This window comes from Arvicola amphibius, chromosome 7, assembly GCF_903992535.2.
Source record: "Arvicola amphibius chromosome 7, mArvAmp1.2, whole genome shotgun sequence".
Lineage (NCBI taxonomy): Eukaryota > Metazoa > Chordata > Mammalia > Rodentia > Cricetidae > Arvicola > Arvicola amphibius.
Window position 1 is genome coordinate 40,603,995 of NC_052053.1, and position 21,524 is coordinate 40,625,518.

Genomic DNA, 21,524 nt, shown 5'->3' on the forward strand with positions numbered 1-21,524 from the left:
GAATTCTATGCAGCACATGAAGAGCTAGGCTGTGCAACAATGACGTTAAGAAACATCTCCATCTACAGAAGGAAATAAACTATAGGATACGGCAACAGCAATTGAGATACTTCAGCCATGTTATGGGAATAAATAACATCAGATATCCAACGATAGCACTGCTTGGAGGAGGGCACAGCATAAGGCAAAAAGAAGGCCTAAAAGAACGCTGTATGGAGAACATAAAGGAAGACTGTGGAGCCTTGGGTATGACAATAGCACAAGCATTCAGGACTGCCCAGGATAGGAACAATGGAAGAACCACCATAAACGGGCTGTCCATGCATGCTTAAGCATTGCTGGGGTATAAATGATGATGATGAAAATAATTTCACACAAATAAACCCAAAATGAAAGAAGTCATGGTAAAAAAAAAAAAGCATTAAGAGCCATTCAAAGGTAGTGGCACACATCTCTAATCCCAGCACTTGGGAGGCAGAGGCAAGTGGGTCATTGTGAGTTCAAGGCCAACCTGGTCTTAATAATATGTTTGAGAATAGCCTGAGCTGCATAGTGAGATGCTATGTCTAAAACATGGCAAAACAAAGCAAAAAAAATGAGTCAAACCCAAAAGAGAAATATTCTCTAAGCAGTTTCTTAAGCTACTGAAGCTTCTAGAGTGTTGAAATGAAACTCTGTAAGGCACTGGGTACCTGACACTCTTCCTGTGTATCTGTTAATACATGGTTTGGGTTTAGCAATGAGAACAAAGTGCAAGGAACTACAGATGACAGAGTTTAGAGCACCAGTTCAAGAAAAATAGACATTGATAGTTTCTCTATCAACAAACTTCCCACTATATAATACTGCACATACAATCTCAAATTAACTTTTTTTCAATATTTTTCTTCCTTTTCTCTTTGAGGCCTAAGAATGGTAACTCTGTTATGTTGCAACCTGAGGAATAATTCACCATCCCATATGAATTACCTTTAACCGTGTGCACACTTTTGAAAAGCCTCTGCATTTACAAATCTTCAAATCCCCTATGCAAAATAATCTTCTTTGTCCTTCTAACACCTCAGTTGGTGCACAGAATCTGAAATATTAAATAATCTGGCTCTTTTTGTAATATTCTACTTACTTTATTCCAAGCCTGTGCTTATTCAAGACTAAATATTGCTTCAATTCCTCACATCATGTTTTTTTAAATCATTCAATGAATTCTGTTTTGTTTTATTCTACTCAGGGTATTTCTTTGCTTCTTCACCAGAGAAAAGAAAATGATTATTCAATTGCATACTTGAAGCATTTTTTCAATAAAGCTGTGACTATTTATTTTAGTATGAATATCAACTCATTTATTATATCAACACTTAAAATTACTTATTTACTCATTCATTTGTTATTTGCATATTCAACGTTTATTTTCATTGAGCACATTCTAAATACACGTTTTCTATGCATCAACCATTCCTCAAAGAATGGGCTTTTATGGTTACAGAAGCAGTTAAAACAATTTTGGTATATTTATAGGAAGGAAAGTTGTAAAAAAAAATGGTTCTTTTTCCCTAGAAATGACAATGCAACTCTAAAGGTCGGAGCCTACATTCACACATGCAATCTGTTGTGATCTATGTACATATCTAATTTTTCCTCTCAACACTCATTGGTACGTTAAATACTATGAATCAACGTCAACCACATCCAGCCATGTCTGTGTCTGTATTCTTCTAGACTTTCAGGTTTTATTTTTCAAATAAACATAGTTTTCAAATAAAGAACTCCAAATTTCAACAATTCTGTAATAAATTATAAATGATTCTTAAATGACTATGCTTATTACATAAAGGTATCATTTGATTACCAATAATTTATTCTTTATAATTAGTGACAAACATTAGAACCACATTAAAATTCTAAGAAGGATATTGTCCATGCAATAGCTAAGGTAGAAATAGGTTATTACCCAGTATGTTGGTCCTTAAAGTTATAGATGTTTTATCCACTTTGCTAAGATTGCTGATTGTATTTCTGACTTTGGATATGATGTCTTCTGGTTCTTTGGAAGATTGGTTCTAATAGTTAATCTATGAGAGGTATCAGAGCAAGTACAAATTTCTATTAAGGTATGTTTTTATTCTTTTTATATTACTGAAATTGTGATTAATGATTTGAATAGATACTTCTTTTTAATATTTATTTATTGTGTATACAATATTCTGTCTGTGTGTATGACTGAAGTCCAGAAGAGGGCACCAGACCTCATTACAGATGGTTGTGAGCCACCATGTGGTTGCTGGGAATTGAACTCAGGACTTTTTGGAAGAGCAGGCAATGCTCTTAACCTCTGAGCCATCTCTCCAGCACGAACAGATACTTCTTTAAGAAGTTTTCTTATAGAAAAGAGCACTTAAACAACCTTTTTAATACACAATATAGACAGAAAATTAAGTAAAATTGCCTGCCATAATGGAAGGCACCCACATTCCATAGATGGCAGATTAAATGCAGTTCCTGATCAAAAGCACTATCAGCTGGGCCACAAGCTTTAGGTTTGGCTTTCACAGACTGAGTAGCAGGTGGACCCAGCCACCAAAGGTGCATTAAGGTCCTAACTGTGTTGCTTGGCAGTTTTTTGCTCAAGCAGACAAAAAAGACTAGAGATGTGCTTTAAAGACAGATCCAGACAGAAAAAAAAAACTCAAAAGAGTTTACAGTGTGTTTAACAATGTAAAGAGGTTTAAGAAAGAAAGAAAAAAAGATTGGTATAGATTTTTGTATATTGATACAAGTTCAAATTATGTTTGCTATATTAAATATGCCCCTGATTATGTTTACAATATTTTTACACCTATGTAAAATTATTTTGTCAGATTGTATCCATTCATGTTTCTACATCTGTTTAAGACATGTATTGATACAATTTTAGGATGTATTTATTACATTGCATTATATATTTCTACCTCTGATCAAGATACTTATACATTATTTACATTTTGAATTCATTGTCCTCAATTACTACACAATGTTTAAAGATTGTTTAATATTCTGATATGAAGTCTTACTCTTTAAGTTATATAGGTATTAAGTATTTTATGTCAATAGTCATTCATGTTTGTCATACTTATAGTCAGACTAATTAGTTTCTTTAGATACATAAAGATTGTATTCTGCATAGATAGGTAATATTCAACCACTTTAAAGATCTGTAGAACATGGCATTTAAATATCTTGGGGTTCTGTTGACATAAGACATGATTGCTCCTGGCAGCACTAATCTGTTCATTAGAGAATGTTGAGCACAGAGGACATCCCACTTGCAGCTTGTTTTCTTTCTGCCACAACTGGCTTTTGGACAAGGAACTGCTTATGCCTCAACCACTGACAAAGTACACAGTGTCGGGACTGGACAAGCAGGATATAAGAAAAGCCAAACCTTGTCAAGACAGGGTAAGATGGTTTTGAAATTTTTCCTGCCTCTGAAAATAATCTGTAAGTTACTCTAGGCCTTAGCCAAAGTTGGTTGCTTCAACATTGCAACTGAGACTATGGGTGGCCTGCCCAGGTAGCCAGTTATCTCTGTCCTGTCATCTATTGCACATTTTGGAAGCTGCACAATTGTACTTCCTACCTACTCAAGTAATATGGTCTCCCTTCTCAGGTCATTGATGAGGTTGAAGATAGTCATAGTTACCATCCTTTTATGATTTAGCCATGCCATTTCTAACATAAGGATCAGACTCCTTAGGATAAAATGACTATTGAAACATTTAGCATATGTTCCTTGCCTAATATTGTTTATGCTGGTTGTAATTCTAATTTTTATACTTGATACCCATCTTTGTATTGGCTTTGTAACTCTCTTATTTAGACAAAAGGAACATGTGATGAGGAACTTCCTTCAGCCATTGTCCTTTAAGAGGCTGGACCAGGATGGGGCATGACTTAGAGTACCAAAAAGCCATGGTCTCACCCAACTTGCTCTCTTCTTCCCATGAGCAACACCTGGATGTTAGTCCCCAATCCTATTTCCTCACTGTGATCCATGAGTTCCCTTTCAATAAAGACAAACCTTAGACTACTCTATTCGGAGTTAGCTAGGAATTATTTAACTCACATTGCCCCCAATTCATGTGTTCTTCATCAGATATAGATAGCCATAGAAAAGCTGAATATTTTAAAAATAATGAAGTCTTTAAAGAGAGAAATAAAAGAATAATAAAGGATTAAGCCATGTGGAAATGGGAAATACTCAGGAAGTCTTCATCCTGTATGTTGTAGTATTGACCTTGGATTTTTTTATTTCTGATAAGCAAATGACAGTTGCTAAGAGACAAGGAATTGAAAGAGAAACTGATGAAATAAATAAGCCTAAATATTTTAAAAATATTTTAACCTTAAAATGGAACTCAAAAAAATAGATTGCTTTGGAGAAGAGGTTTTGCTTTTGTTCCTGCAGGAAACAAGAGGCTGTGGATTCTTTCAGAATTGATATGGATCAGGGTTGTTTGGGAAAACCTCTTGAATCATAACAGGGGATATATATCAACAAATGCTACAACTTTTCTTTACAGGACTTGACCTTTATCTCAAAATTTCCCAGGAGTCCCTAAAGATGCCTTCATGCACAGACAACATGAAGAAGGATACAATAAACATGAATCATATAACATACAGAAATCAAGGTGATACTCACTTGAAAGGTTTATTCCTAGTGGCTAGCTTTCATAGTGTTAGATGGTGTCATACATGCTACAGCAGAGAAGAAATTATTATTATTACCCAGTTATGAGTCCTGTGAACTATACCATGTAACATGCTGGGCTATGGTTGTTTTCTATCATCTAGGAGACAATAGGAAGATAGGATAAAAAGACAACTATTAATCTCATGTATCTTGCATTAGGATGGATTTTGGCATATTGATACAAATATAAGTTATTTTTGTTATACTCTATATATGTTTCTACTCTCGTTTGGAGTGTTTACTTATGCAGCTCATTTAAATGTAATGTATAATTAAGAAATGAGGTTAGTAACTACTCTATAATAATCAAATTCATCGTCCACATTATGTATGTTTTCAAGGTTAAACATTTTAGACAGATGATTTTTAACACTTTGAAGATCTATAGAATACTGTACTTAAGATTTTTAATAACCTAAGAATTTTCATGACAATGAAACATATCTGTTCCTTGTAGCACCACTTAACTTCATAAAAGGATAACAGACATTGAAATGACTAGCCATTTGAACAAAAATACTACTCTTTCCTGTACTGCTTGACAGTATGCTGTACAGACTGCACTAGAGAGACACAGAAAAAAAGACTATTGAACTTTACCATGACAAGGCAGAGAAGTCCTTCAAGATTTCTGATTTATGGAAGAGCTGGCCAGACATTCTGCAGGACATAAAGGAGAGAGACTGATGAAGTTTGCCAATTCAAGAGAGGAGAGTCCTTGAAATTTCTTGCTTCACTAAAATGTCTGCCAGATACTCTAGGCCTTTAGGCTAAAGATGGATGTCCCAGTGTTGCAGAAGAACTTTGGGTGACTATCCAGGCAGCTGGGGTCTCTGTTATTAGGAAATAATAAACCCTTCTGGGGTCTTTGAGAGAACTAAGAACTAAATAATTAGAATTAACTTTTCCTTAGTTATGATACATGGTAAATTAGATATAAAACTTTGGAATCACTAAATAGAATACATGATGGAGTATTATCTCTGAATTTGCTAATTACAACTTGACTGAATATTGTAAATGTAATTATTATCTGATAACTGGTTTTGTTGTATGTAGTTTTACTATGTTAAAGTTAAAAATCTTTCATTTTTATTTACATGTATATGTAAAATTTGAATATTAGTTGAAGATGTGTTACATTTGGTTATGCTGCAGAACATTTTTTAATGATGCAAGATGTGTTGTATCCTTTTATGTTGCATTTGTTTAACTCTATAAAGCTGTATTGCTTTGCTTTTCTAAAATGCCTGCTTGATCTAATAAAGGACTGAAAGACAAATACCTAGGCAAGAGAAAGGACAGGCAGGGATGGCATGCAGAGAGAATAAATAGAAGAGGAGGGAGAATAATGAAGGAGAGGAGTATCCTTAAGGGTCACTTACCCAGCCACACTGCCAGACACAGAATAAGAAGTAAAGAAACTATATACAGAAATAGAGAAAGGTAAAAGCCCAGAGACAAAGGTAGATGGGATAATTTAATTTTTAAAAAGCTGGCTAAAAATAAGCCATGCTAAGACTGAGCATTCATCAGAAAGAATAAGCTTCTGTGTGATTATTTGGGATCTGGGTGGCAAGTTCCCAAACTCTTAAGAGTATAACAAAAACACATAATAACTATAGGTAATACCATAGATGTTTTAAATGTGGTTAGCTTGGACACTTTAAAAGACAATGACCACAAGGAGAACAGAGGTTTATTTTGAGTTATGGAAGCTAAAGCCCCAGGTTATGCCTGTGAAATTAACTAAGAAGTTATTGGCAAATAAATGTAAATCTAAGAGGGATAGGGAAGGACAACCTTTGTCTCAGGGAAACTGGGTAATAGGCCAGACTCAGGGCCTGCCACAAATTGAATGTTCATCTGATAATAGCTTAGACTTATCGCCAAGGGCAAATACCATCCATAGTGTCTAAGATTCCTATGTATCAAGCCTTTCCAGGGAAACCTGAGGCAGCGTTGGACCTGATTTCATTGTCACCTGAAGACTCATATTAACACCAAAAAATTGAGACCAGGCTATACCTGCTGGCATATTTGTACCTTTGCTGCAAGGAATAGGCAGAAGTTGTGAATATAAAAGATCTACAGATTTTTTTCAGGAGTTAGAGACTGGAATTATATTGGGGAGATTAAAGTCGTGGTATCTGTTTCTACTAGAAGGCAAAGTATCAGAACAGGACAACATATTGCTCAACTGTCATAAATTTTAGGCCAGCTTAAAATATTAAAAGCTGACAATGCTTGTGCATACTCTGCCAAGCCTTTTAAGAAATATTTTCAATACTATGCTATAACCTACATCACAGGCATTCCATATAACCCTCAAGGTCAATCTTTTGTAGAAAGAGCTAATGCTTGACTTAGACATTATTTAGAAATAAAGGAGAGGGGATGGGTTGTATGGCTACTCCTCACACTATATTATCTTATATTTTATATACTTTAAAGTTTGAAGATTTGGGAAAGGAGAGGCTCACTCCTGCTGAACATCTTTGGTACCCTCTGAAACAATTCAGGCTCACAGTTCAGTGAGAAAACCTAGATTAAGTAATTCACTGGAACGGAAGCAATGCTGTGTTCTTCTTCAAAGTGTGAAAAGCCAATATGGATACCTGAAAGACAGCTTAACCTGTGGATGATGAACAAAAGGTTTCCAACACATCTTGAGAGGCTATCTCTAAGGAAATTAAAGGCAACCAGGAGACAGTTATCAAACCAAGATGAACAGTGTCTCTCTACCAACAATGACTCAGATGAAGAAATAAGCAATTGAGGGAAAAGAGCTGGGGAAATAATGTGACTGTAGAATTGCTGGTACTCACTATGTTGTCTTTGCTATGTGCATCTGTCACTGTTGAAGAATATTGGGCTGATGTGCCTCCTGTGCTTCATTTGATTAATTGCGAAGAAAATACCATTCATGTTTATATCAGTGACTCTGAGATCATGGATACCCACACTGCTAATCATTTTCCAGGCTAAAATGGTTAATTTTGTGGTTTGGATTGTGGGAATGCCTGTTTGTATTATATCAATTAAGGAATTCTAGCTATGTTTGAGTTCGGGGTCCCAAATTCATAAAATAGATACTCATCATGATCAATCTGCAGTTAGAACCTGGTTGGATCAAAAGATATCCTTGGCACATAATATTTTCACAGAACAAAATGCTACCGTAAAAGACCCAATATGTCAATAAAAGTCTTAAAATATCTGCCTATATTTTTCATCCTGAGAAACTTGTGTTTTTACTAAAGCAATATACCATGAGATACTCTGGGCTTGTATGCTGGTTTATACTTGTCTATTTCTTACTTACAAGTTTTCAATGATGAAAATACAAACTTAAAACTCATGAAGTATTTACTTTAGGAGCTTTGTCTGACCTTGATGGACATGGATAGAAGATATTTTGGAAATTAATTACTGCTACCCACCAGGTTTGCCTTGTTTATGGAACATACAAAGTCACCAATCACATTCTGCCAGATATATATATATATATCAGCCATTTCAGACTGAGGGAGATATAAGAGCCAGTGGCTGGCTATTTTGCTTTTCTGACCTTCAGAATGAATCCCAATTTCTGTTTCTGGGTTTTTTATTAATCATGCTACAATGCATCAAAAAAGAAAAAAAAGAACTATGGGATTGATTCTTCTAGAATTTACAGCTATTGCTATGCTCACAGCCTCTGCTATTACTAGTGCAATGGCTTCAGGCCAAGGGATTAGATATGTTAATGATTTGTCTAATAATCTTTCATACACTTTGCAAACACAACTAAAATTAACTTACTTTTGGTCATTATTTTTCTGTCTCTAATTTTACTTCTAAACTTTCATTCATAGGAACGTCTATGGTAATTTTGTTATTGGTTATACCAAAAAACATTTAGACTTGAGATTGAGTGGCCATTCCATGTTTGCTTTGAAGATTGACTTGCATACACTGAAATTCAAAAGTAAAGAATAGGGAACTACAGAGAATCAAGGAGTTGACCTGCTCTACCTGCCTTGAAAGGCTTTCATCATTGGTTTTTCAGGTTAGAGTCCATTGCTTCGGGAGCACTGTATGCCTTTCAGTTCTTGAGAAATCAAGGTATTCCCAAACACAGTGGAGCCATCATACCAATTCTGTATCTCTGGTGTTCCCTAGAAGTCAGCGAAGCATACAGAAGTTTTACAGAACAGTAATTCTTAGACATTAATCCTGTATACCTTGTGTAGCTTGCAAAAACCATTAAAACCTGCCAACTATGATCGTTTTCTTTCTGACAACTACCGTTTCTGGTAAGGGTTTGAAAAGTCTGATTGCTTGCAACAAATTTGGCTCAGTCTCTTTTGCTGTGACAAATGTGTGGTAAACATGGATATTGTTTTGGTAAGTAGTAAAAGGATATCATAAAACATGGCCCCTCTGACCATTTCCTGAGTAACGTTCCCACTGACCATAATCAGTTAACTCTGGCTCTATAAATAAGTGCTGGAGCTTATGGTGTATCATGTATCAAATAAAGAGTTTGAGTCAGAACAACAAACAGAACAAAGAGCCTGGCCCACTCAGAATCTATTTTTCTTCTTTTCTAGAATTCATTATTAATGATGTTTTATGATATCCTTTTACTACTTACCAAAACAATATCCATGTTTTCCACACATTTGTCCAAACTTCATGGATTAAGGAAATGTTCTAAGAATGTGAATTTAATGAACTCTATTTTGTTTCTGCATGTGTGAACTGTCTGCTTGATTTTGCACTGAGTGGCTTGTTTTACCCACAACTTTTAGTCAACAAAAACTTATTTTGGAGGGTGTAGTATATTATAAGTGAAACAAAAACAGAAAGGTAAAATATTGGCAGTATAAAGGCCTAAGTAGGTATGGGCAAAAAGTGAGGAAGATGAATGGTTAACTAAAGGAATGACATGTAAAAATCAATATGCAGATACACTATCTTACAAAAAATTAGAAAGTGTATTTGAAGCTGAGTATAACATACATGTGGTAAAACATGCATTAAATGCTTAAACAGGAATGGGGGCAGAGGGTAGGGAGAAGAGGTGTTTGTGGATGGGTTTACTAAAACTAAGAATTATGAAAAACTTTATTGAAATTACTTAGTTGGTGGGTGGTAGTGGCATATACCTTAATCATAGCTCTCAGGAGGCAGAGGCAGGCAGACCTCTATGAGTTCAAAGCCAGCCTATTCTACAGAGTGAGTTCCAGGATGGCTAGAGCTGTTCCATAGAGAAATCCTGTCACAAAAAGTTAGTGAATTTTAAAACATATTTTAAAGAATATTTCAAATAGAATTACTTTACATAAGCAGATTATGCTACCACAAGTTATTTGCCAGGGAGTTTCTAAAGGTTTCCAAATCACCTTAGACTATGTCAGTTGTTTTTGGCTTCCTATGATAACTATGTGGAAAAACAATTTTGCTGAAGACAGTAAACATTTTGGTTGCATATAGGTAGATCATTCCCAAATTATCTAGAAAACTTCCTCCATGTTAGAAAGCCAAAAGTTGTTGCTACTAGGACTGCTTTGGGAGCAAACTTACCAAAAATGGTCTTACCTAGTGTTATATATTTATATGCTGCAATCCCAAGCTGTTGAGCAAGTTGTGCTTACTGCTGCAAAATGACTTGACTATTAAGAGGTAGCCAACCAATTTCTCTTTGGATTTGAGGTTACATCCTTAGAATCCACAGGAGGGAATGAATATTTCATAATCAAATCTGTCAAAAATCATTAGCTAGAGAGAATATAGGTCCTAGGGTAGAACTTACTATTGTCATATTCCTTAATGATCATCTTGTCTAATTGTATCTATGGATATAAATAGACCGGGGTTTCTCTCAATGTAGGTCAGAGAAAATTCTTTTTGCAGAGGGCAATAAGTAATGCAGAGAGGCATAACTGGTCAAAGTGCCAAGAATTCACTGAAAATGCCCAACTCTACTTAGGGAAGCTTTGTCACCCAGCCCCTCCTAACCTCAAGGCTTAGGGGACATCTTAGGAAAAGGAGGTGGGAAGAACATTAAAACTGGAGGATGGAGACAGACTTCTGGGATTTGACTTTATATAGTTACGACACTCACAAACTCACAGTAGTGGTAGTTACCTGGTGAACTAGCCCAAATTCCCATAAAGATATAGAGAAACTCTCAAGTCCTAGCAGTCAATATCAGATGGGAGAAGGAGAACCATTACTCTTTAGAGAGAGGACTTTGGTAGAATTAGTCGGGATAGAACTACACCTCTGAGCATACAGGCAGTATTAATTGGAATGAGAGTTGTTTTGACATTTAAAGTACTTATTATTAAATTAGCCCTTGAGTTCAATAAATATTAAGGATAAAGAATTTGAAGCCCATGGAGCCTGAGATATATTGAAATTATTCTCCAAATAGAAACTTAAAGGGCTGTATAACTTCTTAGGAAATCAGTTGCTTCATTCATTAACTGTTGGAAAAATGCTTTATGGAAAAAAGGTCTTTCAACAATTAAGAAAATTAATTTAGAGAAAATAAAATGATGTCTCTGACAAATATTTTTATTTTTTCCCTTGTCTGCATCATGTCCTCTGCATATACTATAGCTTTCAGTTTAGTATTTTTATGGAATTACTGAATGTGTAAATGGGTGGGTCTCTGACTCTGTGCCTTCTCTTGGGCCTCTTCTATTTTTCTGTTGGCTTGTCTTGTCCAACTTCAACATGATAGTTTTTGTTTTATTATATTATATTTTATTTTGCTATGTTAAAAACATATACAAACAAACCATATGGTTATAGTTCAGCAAATTATTTTATCAGTCACTTTATCTTCTAGAAAACCTGAACAGAATCTCAGAATCATGTATTTCTATGTAGTAACCTAACTACATGTGATTGCTAATAGTATTCTGGGTATGAATCATGAGGATGTAAGTGACATATGATGACCCTTTATTTCATTTTGGTATTTAGATGTGAGGCTGGTCAAGAATTTTGTAGCTTCTTCATTTCTTTCTGATAGCTTAGACTGTAGGCTTCTCAAATTTTGTGTTCTTTCTTCCTGAATAAAGTACATCAATCAAAGAAGGATATAAATTTCATTATTCCACTTACATGAGCTAGCCAACCCCACATAGTCAAATTTGAAAAGTGGTTTTAGAAGATGAAGAAAGAGAAACTCAATAGGAATAAACTTGATTTACTCAAGATCATATTTAGACAATGATATCCTACACACTTCCCAATTAGATCCTCCCATTCTTGATCTGACCTGTTCTTCCATAACTATGTATCGTGTTTCACCTTCCTAGAGAGATCAGTCCCTCCAAACTCTTCCTTACACCACCACTAACTTCTGTGGTTATCCTAATTGGAGAGTGCTTATTGAAGAATAAACAAATAACATGTACATATAAGTAAGTGCATAGCATATTTGGTTTTCTGGGTCTGGGTTACCTCACTCAGGTGATTGTTTTCTAGCTTCATCCACTTACTTAAACATTTTATGATTTTATTTTTCAAACAGCTGAGTAATGTTCCATTGTGTAAATGTACCTATAATATTTTCTTTGCTTATTCATCCATTTACCGACAGCTAGGCTACTTTCATTTTCTATCTATTATGAATGGAGCAGCAATGAACATGGGTGAGCAAGTGTCCACATAGGATGAAGCATACTTTGATTATATGTCCAAGAGTGCTACAGCTGTATCTTGAGGTACATCTAGTCCCAATCCAGAGTAACTGCCACTTTGATTTTTTCAGTAGCTGTACCAGTTTATATTTCCACCACCAATGAATAAGTGTTTCCCTTACTTCACATCTTTGCTATGTGAGCTGTCAGTTGTTTTATTGATCTGGGCCAATGTGCTAGGTACAAGGTGAAATCGAAAAGTAGTTTTGATTTGGATTTCCCTGGTAATTTAAGGAAGTTGAATATTTCTTTAAGTACTTCTCATGCATTTAAGTATCATCTTTTGAGAATTCTTGTTTATTTCTATACCTTATTTTTAATAGTGTTACTTGTTTCCTTGATATCTAGTTTTATGAGTTCTTTATAAATGTTAGATACTAGCCTTCTACCAGATGTGTAGTTGGGAATTTTTTTTCACATTCTCTAGGCTGTTGTTTTATCAGAATCATGATGTCCTTTTCTATACATAAGCTTATCAGTTTCTTGAGGACCTGTTTATTAATTGTTATTAGTATCTGTGTTATTTGTATTTTGTTCTTTTTTGAGACAGGGTTTGACTGTAGCTTTGGAGCCTGTCCTAAAGCTAGCTCTTGTAGACCAGGCTGGCCTCGAACTCATAGAGATCCGCCTGTCTCTGCCTCCCAAGTGCTAGTATTAAAAGCATGCACCACTAACGCCCAGCTAGTATTCAATTCTTTCCCATACCAATAAGAACAAGTCTGTTCTCCACTTTCCTCTTCTATCAGATTCACTGCATCTGGTCTTATGTTGTGGTCTTGATTCAACTTCTGGAGTTGATTTTTTATGTAGGGTCATAGCTATGGATCTATTTGCATTTTTGTACATTCAGCCAATCAGTTGGACCAGCAACATTTTTTGAATTTTTTTCCAGTATACATTTCTGGCTTTCTCATCAAAAATTTGGTGTGTAGACTTAGTCTGGGCTTACAGTTCAATTCCATTGATCAGTGTGTTTGTTTTTATTTTAATACCGTGTTCTTGTTACTACTTTAGTACAATCTAAAATTGGGGATGATGATACCTCCGGCAGTATTTATTCATTAGGAATGATTTAGTTATCCAGTTAGTTTTTTACTGACTTTATTGAGCTATACATTTTTCTTTGCTCCCCTCCCTGTCTCTCTGTAGGCCTATATTTTTATGGCAGCCAGGCTATTAAGCCATAGCTTTCCACCTGAGGTGGTCATGTAATCTTTTAGACAGGCTGTTGGTAACCTAAAAAGAGACCAGGATGGTTTATTTTGTTTTTGTTGTTGTTGTTGTTGTTTTCTTTGTAATTTGGAGGAATTCTGAAAAGAAATGCGAATTTAGCCTATGTGACAGAGCTAGCATACAGACCAGGAAGACGTGACAGCAAGAACAGGTAACAGGTAGATGTGGACGTGACTAAAAGCCATTCAACTGGTTACCTAAGAAACAGAATGTTAATGATTTTTCACCTCAGTTTATGTTTTGATATATAAGGTTGTTTGGAGAATAAAGCAAGAGGAATTGTTCAGGATGTAAACTCAGGATTTCATGAGGGATCACTGAGAATCTCCCTCCCCATAAAGCCATGTGAGTTGAGTCTTTATTTCCATGCCTCCACGCTGGTCCAGAGAGAGGTAGTTTCTGTTGGGGTCAGCCATAATGGTGCCCAGACGTGAGGCTGATCTACAAACCCCAAAAAACAAAAAAAAAAGTGACCAGACAAAAAAATCCCACAAAAACTAATAAATACATGAGTATTAAGCACTCAAAAATAAAAAAATAAATTTAAAAAAATATTAAAAAGTGAGACAAAATTTAAATCGGGAGTAAAAGGGTGTAAATAAGTTATATATAGTAGACGCCGGGCCACCGTCAGTGATGGGCAACGGAGACCCCAACAAGCTGCGGGGCAAGATGTCTTTGTATGCCTTCTTCATGCAGACATGCCGCGAGGAGCGCAAGAAGAAGCACCCCGACTCGTAGGTCAACTTCGCCAAGTTCTTCAAGAAGTGCTCCAAGAGATAGAAGACCATGTTTGCAAAGGAAAAGTCAAAGTTCGAAGATTTGGCAAAGAGCGACAAAGCTCGCTATGACAGGGAGATGAAGAATTACGTTCCTTCCAAAGGTGATAAGAAAGGAAAGAAAAAGGATCCTAATGCTCCAAAAAGACCACCGTCTGCCTTCTTCTTGTTTTGCTCTGAACATCACCCATGGATACTGCAAAAAAATTGGGTGAGATGTGGTCTGAACAGTCTGCCAAAGATAAATAACCCTGTGAGCAGAAGGCAGCTAAACTAAAGGAGAAATATGAAAAGGATATGCTGCATACCGCCAAGGGCAAAAGCAAAGAAGGAAAGAAGGGTCCTGGTAGTCCAACAGGCTCAAAGAAGAAGAATGAACCAGAAAATGAGGAAGAGGAGGAGGAGGAAGAAGATGAAAATGAAGAATAAATGGCTGTCCTAAAAATGTGTGGAGTGTATGTGCTCAGGAAACTTATTTTGCTAAGAATGTGAAATTCAAGTGCAGCTCAACATTAGCTTCAGTATAAAAACTGTACAGATTCCCAGCACTTGAGAGGCAGAGGCAGGCGGATCTCTGTGAGTTCGAGGCCAGCCTGGTCTAATAAAGCTAGCTCTAGGATAGGCTCCAAAACTACAAAGAAACCCTGTCTTGAAAAACCAAAAAAAAAAAAAAAACTGTACAGATTTTTGTATAGCTGATGAGATTCTTTGTAGAGAAAATACTTTTTTAAAAAGGAGTTTGTAGCTTTTGGGGGAGCTACAACATACAGTTAGATTTAAAGCTTTTGAAGTTGAATGTTCCTAAATATTTAATGGTTTATTTAATTTCTTATGGTAGCACAGCAAACATACATAGGAATTTGTATTACCAGTAATTTTTTTAGGATGTTGCATTTTCTCTTGTTATTTTTTTAATTTGTAATAAAATAATGTATATTAAAAATAAGTTATACATATGGGATAAAAATATTCAGTTATAAAATTGGTAACTAAAGAGAGTGAGAGTAAAACAAAACCAAAAATATTTAAAATCTGTAAATGTAATAGTCACAAAATTACAACTTTTATCGCTTGCTAAACAGGTAAAAAATGTAAAAAAAAATCGCCTTAATTACCACTAATATTGAGGTTCCACATGCATACAATAGCTGCAAAAAGAGGGTTTTTTCAACATGAAAAGGCTATTGCACTCATAATTCCTAGCAATGTACAATACCTGTGCAAGATCAGAACAGATAAAAGCCCAGAATGGATGTATAACTTACTCAAAAGGTTCTCATTCTTAGCTTAAAGGCAACTGAAGGTACTGGAAAAGGGAAAGCCAATTTTCTTTGTATTTAGTGTATGGTGGGCTGCCCACGTTCCAGTATATAGCCACAATGCACATGATAGAAGCACAAAGTGGAATTGAGAGCTTAGAGAAGAGTATTTGAAGTTGAGGTGGCAAGGCAATAAGTAGAGGGAAGGAGGAACAAAAGGAGTTGGAAGGGACATGTGCACAATAGATTTACTCAAAACACATTAAGTTTTTAAATAAATTCACCAAATAAGTAAAAATAAATAATCAAAATGGAAGCGATAGGACTGGTGAGATAGCTCTGTGCTTAGCAGTACTTGCCGACATCCCCCCAAGATCAAGCCAAACGTGAATGGTACGTTGCTTCATTTGCTGATTTGAAGCACTTTGCACGCTGAATGTTTGCTGCCATGATAGTTCATTTCTCTCAGAAGCTCCTAAGTGATTACTTTAGAATATTTTTATACATTGTCATGTTCCTCCACAACCTGCCTTCCATCCTGAGACAGAGAAGGGCAACTGTTTGAAGAAATGAACCGTTTGAGCACCATTAGAGTCCCACACGCACTCGCTTTATTTATACATCAAAGGCAAGCATGTTCATACCAACGAACAAGTATTTTCCATCTTCCTTCATTAACATCTGGAAAAAAACAAATGTGTCAAATATGTTTTTTCCCAACTTTTACATAAAACATTTTAAAACCAAAAACAACACTTATTACTTTGCTAGCTTGGCTAAATATTCAGTCGGGTACATCTTGTCTTTTCAAATCTAAAAGGTGATTGATATAGGTACACATTTTCAAGAACAACAATCTTGTTCAAAATATATTTCCAGAAATAGGGATGATCTGCCTCCAATCCTATCAGCACTGAATCAGTGTAGCTCTGAGAATGTGGAGGGACAGCTGAAAATCCCAAACAAGAAACCTGAGAAGCATCAGCTTTCAAGGAACATATTTGAGAAATATGTTACAAGAATGATCTCATCTGTCCCATGTGTGATTGAAAAAGAGACTGAAAACTGCCATGAGAATCAGCAATATTATAAGAGAGAAGAGCATGTGCAGGTTGCATGGTCACAGAAGTATTCTGCACTGTTCCAAAGATCAGTGGTCCTTGATTTATGGCTAGAATCCACTAATAAGTGAATACATATTCATCTTTGGGGGTCTGGGTTACCTCACTCAGGATAGTGTTCTCTATTTCCATCCATTTGCATGCAAAATTCAAGATATCATTGTTTTTTCTGCTGAGTAGTACTCTAATTCCACACTTTCTTTATCCATTCCTCCATTGAGGGGCATCTAGGTTGTTTCCACGTTCTGGCTATTACAAATAATGCTTCTATGAACATAGTTGAACAAATGCTTTTGTAGTATGATAGGGCATCTTTTGGGTATATTCCCAGGAGTGGTATTGCTGGATCCTGGGGTAGGTTGATCCCAAATTTCCTGAGAAACCGCCACCCTGATTTCCAGAGTGGTTGCACAAGTTTGCATTTCCACTAGCAATGGATGAATGTTCCCCTTACTCCACATCCTCTCCAGTAAAGGGTATCATTGGTGTTTTTATTTTAGCCATTCTGACAGGTGTAAGAGGGTATCTCAAAGTTGTTTTGATTTGCATTTCCCTGATCGCTAACGAGGTTGAGCATAACCTTAAGTGTCTTTTGGCCATTTGAACTTCTTCAGTTGAGAATTTTCTGTAAGCTAGTAAGAAACCTAAGTCATTGACCAAATAATTGTAACTAATATTAAGCCTCAGAGCGGTTATTTCATAATTGACTGCAGGAACTAGTAAGCAGGAAAGAAACTGGTCAAGGGAGACCAGCTGGATAAAAAAAACTTTCAGTCACATACCCCACATGTTTGTTGGGGACCAGCCTTGACAAAAATACCTCTTGTGAGGGTAGTGGGGTGGGAATTTAGAAATATGGTTTAAAAAATGAAGACGTGAATGAAAATAATAAAATAGAGGAACATACAGGATAGGATCCGGAGAGAATTTCAGTGAGTACTGAAATTTAGGCCCACATTTCATTTCCAACTTCTTAAAATACTCCTGTCCCCAAAAGGTAGGAGTAAGATAAAGAACTACATTAACATGATATAAGGAAAGGAACATACCAATTGAAGGTTGCGGCTACATTTGTAGTGGTGCATCCTGATGCTAGAACAAAACAAGTCAAGCTTACACCCTAGACCAAAACATTCTGTAGGTGAACCACTCACTGAGTGGAATCCAAAGATATGTTCTTAAGGGAACTGGAACTTAATTGGATCCTTAAACTTTTGTTTGAGGTAGAAACAGATATACTTCTCTATTCCTGGAGTATAAAGTCTGGCTATTAGCCATACCTGTTGACAATAACATTGAGAATGCAGAACTCTCTGGTCTACATCTAGGTGGTACATTTGTTTGAGATAGAAGCACAATAACCTTGAAGAAACTATAAGTTCCAAGTTTCTGACCTTTGGTCAATGTTGAAACAGGCTCATATTTTCAGGCCTCCCTGCATGGTCCAGTCCCTTGTTTGGCCACATCCTCCTACTAAGGCTGACTACCAAGGTCCATCTATCAATGTACTGAAATTTATCATCAAAAACCTCATTACGTTCACCCATTAAGCATGCTCAATTGAAATAAAACACCTCATGCTAACACCACAGGGTTTCCTCTTATACCCTTGTAAACTGCCATTTTCCTATGTGCCAGATTTCTTCTCTATCCAAAGGCAGTCCTTTGTATCTCCATTTTCTTTGTCCCCTATCCCTGGTTCTCTTTTTCTCCCCCATTCTCTGTCTCCTGTCTTTGTCCCTTATACCTGCCCTCTGTTACTCTGGGGCAAATAAATTGTCTTTGATCAAGTTAAAACAATTAGTTACTCTATCAGTTTTCTTTTGCCCCTTCCTGTATGTTTTCATTTTCCCCAAAAGTAAGTTTCTGTTTCTGTGTTAATAAAACTAAGTAAAATAGGATGATTTTAGCTCTAAGAAACCTGAATGTGTTTCTGTACTAGTACACCATGATAGAATCCACCATGGCAGTGATTTTCATGTTGACAGATAAACACTGGGAACCCAATACCTGAACAAGAAGTGACATCTTCAGATCAATAGATTAAAAGAAGAAAATCACTAATTGTATAGATACTCAATTCAAATAAAAACTCAGAGATGATGGGGAACCTCCTTCAGCCAATGGCCTTTGAGAGGCTGGACCAGGTTTAGTGTGGCCTTTGGAACAAAACAAAGTGTGTGCCCACCTGCTCTCTCTCTCTCTCTTTTCTCTCATATCTGGACGCTGGATTCCATTCCTATTCCCATTCGTGCCGAGGACTGTGATGTGTGAGTTACCCTAAGTAAAGAACTCCTTTATTATACTCAATTCTGAGCTAGCATGGGATTACTTTATTTGTGTTCACCTAAGCTCTGGTATTCTTTCCTGTGTCACAGGAGTCTTATTCATAAACACTACTTTTGTTCTAACATGAGTTTTTGTTCTGTTTTGATTCCTTAATTGAAAGAGAATAAGAACCCACCTGCTAGTCAGTGTCATTTTTGTGGGGAGCAAGAGGTTATTATTATTATACATGACTATGTTTGTGAATAGACCCTAGCATAGTGTCATTAGATTTATGCACATTTGGCATTATCTTTGCAAATTGGATATGCTACAGCTTGATCTTAGAAAGAAATAAAAGAAATAGTTTTCAACTATATTGGAGAAAATGTTGGGATTTATAAACTTATAGTACATTTTATAACTTGATGGCTTCTGAAAATTTAATACATAATTATGTCCTGTGACTTGCAAACAAATGTTTATCTCAGGTAATAAAGAGCCAAGAGTCATTTTCCAATCTACTCAGCCTTGACAGTTCTGCAGATCATCTAGCAAGCAAATATATGGAATGTGACTACGGACTACGCTCAGAATTTGTCATTGCCACTTACTAGCTGTAGAAACATAAATTACTAAACAAATCTTATTATAGGTCTAACCATGTGATATAGTAATGGCAAAAATAGCTACACATTGTTTTGTTGTAAGGACTCAATGTAATTACAGACTGAAATGACTAAATGATCAAAAGTTTTTTTATGAAGAAAATATTCAACTCCCTTACTTTTTGGAAAATCCATACATTCCCCCACAGTCTTAGACCTATTTTTATTTATTTATTGTGTGCATATGTAATTTTGGTCAAGCCCAAGCTAAATAGAAATTAAAAAAAAAATTAAACATACCCCATGGGAAAATCTGTTCTGTGGCACTCTCCATGGTATTTCTGTTCTTTAGGTTGCTAACCACATTCACCTACTTTCATCATAAAACTCTGCTTGTTTTTTTTTTAATCAAGGAGGATTATTTACATTGCTTGATCAAAATTATTCTCATATCATTAAGTTATCCTTTGTCCTTGAACAAACCTTTTGTCGAGTATACATTCGAGGTAATGTGAGCTTTTCTGAGAGCTGTCTTCACATGCACAGAAGGTTTTTGGAAAAATTTTTATCCCTAGCTATTTTCAGGGACCCGCTTTTGTTTCAAGGACAATGCTGTTTAATTTTGGGCCTTTGTGCTTGTGCAAAAGCAGGTTTAATTCAATCAAGGAACCATTTTTCCTTTACTAGGTTATCAACTACAGCCAGACTGAAGGCCTATTGTCTGCAAATGGACCTGTCTTACTCAATTTTTATGCTACCTGATTCCAATTCTATCTGCTGTGTGGTTATACCGTACCCCACTTCACATGTAGAAAAATAGTCAGACAAGTACAACAGTGCCTCCGTCAATGGAGAACCATATAACTGTGCCCAAACAAAGGTCACAGAGTGAGCTGCAAGGCTTTTAAAACAACCAAAAGAGGGAAATGAAAGCATACATAGAAAGTGTTTTTCTCTCTGCTGCAGAATTCTTTTTACGCTCTCCTTATTGTAATCCTATTTTGGAATGATGCAATGCTTTCCCATTATCATAGTAACTCCACATCTGTGGCAACCCGGAATCAGGTAACTAAAAGAAAGAAAATAGTGACAGAATACCCATCAGCAGCTGACACTAAGGCTTTTGAAAAATGAACAAAAGATGTGGGCAAAATGAAGATAAGTTTCCAGTTTTCTTTCTTATTCCCAGGATCATTTGACACTGAAATTTTTCTACTACAATCAAGATATAAATCAGACAAACTGCCTAAACAGTGCTATTCTGAGAAGCAAAGAAATAGATTTTGATTTCAGCTGTGGCAGCTGAGGGACCATTTAATAGGATAAATCAAGAATCTATCTAGTTAACACTTAGCCTAGGAAGCCAACTATTTCTCTTTTCTTCTACAGGTCATTTGTAAATGCCTATAGGCAGTGGGCCTTTGTAGGTCATTATTAGATTCAAGACAGGTAAAAGAGTAGATGTGCCCCTTATTGTTCAGACTGTTATATAGTGATGGGGAATGTAAACACTGAATTAGGGCACTGGAAACTGCTCACGTATTCTAGTGTTGAACACTTTGAACCTTCACCTTGAACATATTAAGGAACTAACATCCAAACTGCTTTGCAACTGATACCTTGCCTAATAAAAAGGAATAAAGTAATACAAGTTATACAATTTTAGACTTAGATAAAAATGCTGATTGATTCTGGACATGTGTTGAATATCAAATAAATTCTAGAAAGACATACTGACTGTATGGTCAGTAGGATTCAAATCAGTATTTGGCAGGTGTGTATGAATTTATTTGTTCATTCCCTTTTAGTCAAATAGTTATAAATTCT

General features: G+C 35.9%; 1 pseudogene; it reads left to right on the forward strand.

Moving 5' to 3' along the window:
• Nucleotides 1–14,301: 14,301 nt before the first annotated feature.
• LOC119819582 lies at nucleotides 14,302–14,873 on the forward strand (annotated as a pseudogene).
• The last annotated feature ends 6,651 nt before the right edge of the window (nucleotides 14,874–21,524 follow it).